This window comes from Mytilus edulis, chromosome 12 (genome assembly GCF_963676685.1).
Source record: "Mytilus edulis chromosome 12, xbMytEdul2.2, whole genome shotgun sequence".
Lineage (NCBI taxonomy): Eukaryota > Metazoa > Mollusca > Bivalvia > Mytilida > Mytilidae > Mytilus > Mytilus edulis.
This window is the reverse complement of record NC_092355.1, coordinates 27,543,616-27,550,161: the sequence shown is the minus strand read 5'-3', so window position 1 is coordinate 27,550,161 and position 6,546 is coordinate 27,543,616.

Below are 6,546 nucleotides of genomic sequence, written 5' to 3'. Positions count from 1 at the left end.
CAAACCAATTCATAAAATCATTAAAAATCCAAAAGCACCAAGTAAATAATAAATAGTTAAAATGTTTATGTTTGAATTCCTTTACATTATCGGGCATGCACAAACCCTGAAGAGTCAAATATTTATTTCTATTAAATACGTCATATCATTATACAAATCCCTGGTCACATGCAAGGAATGTAGCCACCAAACCTGATAATATTTTTCACTAAAAGAAGGTCAAAGAAAAAGTTTTCCAGAAAAATAAATATTTTCGAACTGGGAAAAACAGCCATCTTTAAAAAAGGCCGTGACCATCTTGAAAAAAATAAAAATGTTCATGGCCAGCAGTTTTTTCTTAAAAAGTATATAATAATAATGCTTCGTGCTAATTTTCATTCTTGTATCATCATTTGCACAATTCTCTCGATTTTGCTTGCTTATATCTTCCACTATTGGTATTTTTCTTAACCCTTTTAAATAATTTATAGATCCTTAACAATATATGCGCGTTACAATTATTATTTATATAACGCTTTCTTTATTTTCGAATTTCTTAAAACGTTAACGTTTTGTCTGTCTTTTTTTTAAACACATAATTATTTATAAAATTTTATAAGTTATAAATAACATTTGAAATTTATTTGTAACACGTATTTGTTACGCGCATATTTGGAACCTTCGTTATCGACACAACCGTGTTTAGACAATCATTGATAAATTATTTTAATGGTTCAACAGTATCCGGAATAAGAAAGGAAAACAAAAAGTGATTGTGATTGTATACTGTAAGACAATTTAAAAGATTACCATTGACATGAAGCTTTCAATTTTCAAAGTTGATTTTCTTGTTTCTATTTCAAAACAATTTAAGCAGATTCAAGGTTTCAAGTACATAACAAAGCATTCCATCACAAGAAATTATGTTATATTGCACTAAAGTTTATACTTCTTTTGAATAATATATCAAAAATCGATTCAAAAGTGTTGATTATGAATCATATTCGATAAAGCAGTTTTGCACTGAATTAAGATATAAAAATAACTGCCAAGAATCTAAATCTATAATTTCCGTTATCAATAAAACCAATTAAATATATATTATAATCACCTTCATTCCTGAAAAGATTTATCAGTTGATCTTGTCCTTTCGCTTTAAAAACGTCATTAATTTTCTGTAGGGTGATATTTCTGAAACATTGAACGGTCGAGTTTCCTTCCAATAAAGTCTTAAACATACGTTGTGTTTGTTCTTTCTCGTAATTTTGAACCGAATCCCTCATAAGCTTTTGTATGTAAATCTTCATTTTCCTGTTTATGGATTTTATGTCTAGCATGGCCACCAGTGGTGCACCTTTGTCTGTAATCAAAGTACAAAAAGAAGATGTGGTATGATGGCCAATGAGACAACTATGCACAAAAGACCAAAATGAAACAGACATTAACAACTAAAGGTCACCGTACGGCCTTGAACAATGAGCAAAGCCTATACCGCATAGTCAGCTATAACATGTATAAAAGGCCCCGATAAGACAATGTAAAACAATTCAAACGAGAAAACTAACGGCCCTATTTATGTAAAAAAAAATGAATGAAAAACAAATGTGTAACTCATACACAAACGACAACGCATTGACAAAGGTTCCCCTATATCTTTGGTGTCGGAATCTAATGCTGTAACAAAAATATCTCCATATCAAAACAAACATAAAGCAACTACCACAGATATTGAAATCATTTTCCAACAACACTTTATTATTCTGAGTGATCGTCGATGTACAGGTACTACCTTAATATCAGTCAATTAGTTGTATAGAACTACACTCTCTTCACATTATATAACTTTAGAAACGGTTTCAGTATTTGTAATCCTTATAACTAAGCAGAAAACAGCTGCAATCTCTTATAATTTATGTCTCTTCATAATTGAAAACAAATGATTATTTACTATAACTTGTAGAAAAACAGCGCAAGGATTTTTTTTATTTTTGGTGTTATTTTTGTCTTGATGAACAATGTTAAGTGAATTGTTGTGAAAAAAAAGACATTTGATATCTTCAGAACGATGTTACAAATTCTTACTAACATCATTTATATTACTTGCTGATCATTGCAGTTCACTTTTTCATCCAAAAGCTAAGATATCAGGCATAGTTATGATCATTACAATGTATATTAATAATAAATCAGTTTTGTTTGTTTAGAATGTTGGTTTATCGTGATAGAGGATTCGACATATTTTTATCTTACTTAAATCATTTATATAATGAATTTTTTTTTTATCACCACTGAATTCAATGAACCCCATAAAGTTCCATCCGATTAGCACCTAATGTTTCTATTTCATTAGAGGTTGTCATGATTAATTACATATTTTGTTCGTTAATTTTATGTTCATATATTTTGTTAATTGAAATTTAAAATAGTTAACCTAGTACAATTTATCGGAATTTTTGTGTTTTTGTAGTCTTGTTTTGCTTTTTAATAGAAGATGAATGTTTTGTGTAGTCTTGAAAGTTGTAACGATAAAATGTAGAGAAAAGTATTTTGTTTCTTGTACATGCGTCCTCTGGAATTAAATTTGTAATGTAAGAACCTGTATTGTTTGCCAGATGGATCCCACTTAAAGGGACAGTTCATATGCTCTTTTTTTTTTTGCTTTAATGTACTGTAATGTAACATCATCTATGTAAACTGTGTTGTTAGCATCTTTGTGAGCTTTATTCTATAAAAAAAGAACATGTGGCATGATTGCCAATGAGACACAGAAATTACTAATAATAGGTCACAGTACGGCCTTCAACAATGAGCAAAGCCCATGCCGCATAGTCAGCTATAGAAGGCCCCGAAATGTTTATTCGTAAGTTTGTATAAATTTAAGTCAGTTGTGTTTGCTTCTCCATGATTTATATTTAAACATTGTTGATTGTTATTCACTTTTATTGTCGCTTTAAGCTATTATATCAGTATAATTTAATTTTGGATGTAACGCGTCTTCTGATTGGCTGACGTTATTTTGTTATGAGCCCGAAGACATAATTTAGTCATGTGACCATGACGTCATCAACGTTTTTTCATTGTTTTCTACGGTTTAAAATGGAATTCAGAATTAAATTATAAGAAATGCCTGTAATATTTTTTCTGTCTATTCGAAATAACATAAAAAATGTGGTGCACACTGTTAAATAACCCGCTACGCGCGTTATTCAGTGTGCACCAAATTTTTTATGTTATTTCTTCATAGACAGAAAAAATATTACAGTCATTCCTTAATTGTTTTGTTAACCAAATTTTTTCTCAATATAGTTGACCTATAAAAAAAACTGTTGGTTGAAAAAGTCGAGGGTTTGATTTTGAAATATGTATGAATTTCACCATTTTTCCTTTAACTTGATTTTTTTTTATTTTTCTTGTTTTACATATCTGAAGTTAGGTCTGATAAATATTTTTTTTTATACTGGAATGATTGTGATATTTTCCTTTTTTACTTGTAGCAAGAAAACAAGTTTGTTGCCAACATCTTTTAATTAACAATCTTTTAAAATTGTGTCAATTTTGGACAATAAGCACGGTGTACAATTCTTTTCATTCTATTTTTATAAGATAACATGGAATTTCTTTTTATTGAAGCGAAGTATAAGAAAATTCTATCTGAGTTGATGCGAGACAATTTTATTGATTATGTTCTCTGTCTGTGCAGTGTTGTCATACTTTTTTTTTTTTTTTTTTTTTTGTAATCTGTAAATCTTAAACATGACAACTGTTGTTTCGTAATTTTATTGTGAATAAGATATCATATGAAATATATAGCAGCACATTTTGTCTTATTTAAATAGTTTTACCTTACTAATACACATTTTGTCAGATTAAATCTTCATTAATGTTTCCTATCTGTAATTGTTTTAGAACGAACAAATAAATATCACGTGTTTCTATAATACAAATGTACGTGCTAGTAATCGACAAAAGATTGAAATTCCTTTAAATTTTTCAGCTCTTAGTCGTAAAATGAGGTATTACAATTATATATTTGATGATGTATCGATGTGAAATATGTTTGGAAAAGTGGAAAAATTCTCTCCGAGATTTTTTTTTCATTTTGTTAAAAATCATGCCATGTGTTCCATTGAACAAATATATAACTCCTATTAACTACAATCTAAAATAAAAGAGACCTTAAAGTTTTCGAATCAGTGGCCATATTTAAAAAATTAGGGTTTTCTTTTAAGTTGTATAATTTTTACACGAGAGGAAATAATGTTTAGTATTTTCATATAAATAACCACATTGGCACATTGCGTTTGGGTATAATATATGCATGATACAGATCCATGCTAAGGGCACTGCGTTCATTTCGTAATCTTTCTATCTATCTTAGTCTTGATCTTAATCATAATCTTCATCTTCTACCGTCCTTTTGGTTTGTTTCAGTTTTTTTAGAATTAAAAGCAGGTCCTGAAGATACGAGTGTGAGTAAGTTGATAACGTAAGCATTCCATTCTAGAAATGTTTGAAATATTAAGCGCAGGACTTAAAGGGTGTAGATTTTATATTCTTTCTGTGGAAAACTATGTCCACAAGTAAACACTGCATAATTACATATTTTTTTATACGTGATATATTTCTAAAAGTAACGTGACCTCTAGGGAAAATGTGAAACAAATACGATTTCTATGCTAGGAAAGTCGTAAAGAAACATATAGTTTTGCTTATAGAGTACAATTTTAATGGGGAAAATACCTCAAGTAATAATGCTACATTGGTACTAGTGTACAAAGAGGACATACCTCATATATGCCTTCAAGTATCGAGATCAATAATAATTTAATCATATGATTTCAAGAGCAGTCATACAGTAGAGTACATTTTGTCTTTATAAGGGAAAATATTGACATTTTAGACGAAGTTCAAAGCAAATAATATGAAAAGGAGGCATCAATTGAGCACAACATTTCATTTATTGTTGTGTACATTTCTTATGTTCTGTTTTACCACTGTCCAATGATTAGGAGGAGGGTTGGGCGCCCCGCTAACATGTTAACCCCAACACATTATGTACCTGTCCAAGATAGGAGCATGGAATTCAGTTTTTGTCGTTTGTTGCTGTGTTACAAATTAGTTTTTAGTTCATTTTTGGTACGTACATAAGGCTGTTTTTTCTGGTTTCAATGATTTCGGGGAGTTTAACAGCTATCTATGCAGTATGGGCTTTGTTCGTTGTTGAAGGTCGTACGGTGACCTATAATTTATTTCTGTTATATAGTTTCTTGTGAAGGGTTGTATCGTTGTCTATCATACTACTTCTTCATTTGTATAAACAAAATATAAGAATTTCCTTTCAGGCAGTTTATGTTATGTCTTAAAAATTATTGTTTGCTGTCTGATTGTCTTTTTGATATTTAGCCATGGCTTTTCAGTTTATTTTCGATTTAAGACTTTAACTATCCCTTTGGAATCTTTCATAACATTTACTAAACGAAAATATCAAAGTCCATTTCAATATTTCAATATTGCATTTCTACAAACAGTTTGTACTAATCTCATTGGGTTCATTGTTACGCATAATCTACAGCCCCGTTGATAGTTTATTTATGCAATTCATGTTTGTGCAATCACACGTGAACATATTTAAACATCTGGAAAGCTACGCACGTGCAATGATAAGCAAATATGTCAGTTTTTTTTTTTATCTCAGTTGATTGTTTATTGCTTCAAGTGAATTCACACATTAACAGTTTATTAGATATTACAGGGTAAATTAATATTTTTCGAGCATATATTACGGCTAAAATGTGTCCAGTCGTGGTATGATGAAAACTCGATTTGTTGTCAATAGTGTGTTGATCGGTAAACTTAAAAACGAATATATTGTCATAGGTGTTTTTTTATATCTTTATTTACGAAACTTGATTTATGAGTAGCCGAAGGTTGAAAGAAGATTAGCCGTTGGTGAACATGAAATAGTCATGCTGCGATAATGGTTGCCCTACTCATTTGCTACTCCATTAGTTTTCATGGACACAGATTGCAAAACATTGTATTAGCCTGATACCTTTGATAACTATTTACACCCCTTGGTCGATGATACTACTGGTGGGCGTTTCGTCCCCGGAGGCAATTACCAGCGCCGTAGTCACACTTTGATGTTCACATGAATATCAAGTATATCGTCTTTTTGTATAAATTTACTGTTTTCAAAAGTATTGATAGGCAAAACGTATTTGAATATCTGATCCTCAATTCTCTTCAATTGTATACTTGTTTGGCTTTCTAATTTGTTTTATCTGAGCGTCACTAATTAGTCTTATGAAGACGAAACGCGCGTTTGGTGTTTCATATTGTAAGCCTTGTACCTTTGATAACTATTCAATCGATTGGATGGACAGAAATCATAGATGTTACGACTGATCATAACAGTTTACAAACTCTAACATATGCATACTCTTCTAATGTTTTATCATTAGTGTTTGTTGTATTTGGATTTCAATTTAGTCATGGTTATGGAAATGTATAGAACAATGAAGAACTTAGAATTGAATCAATATATTCTAAAGGTAAGACATGTAT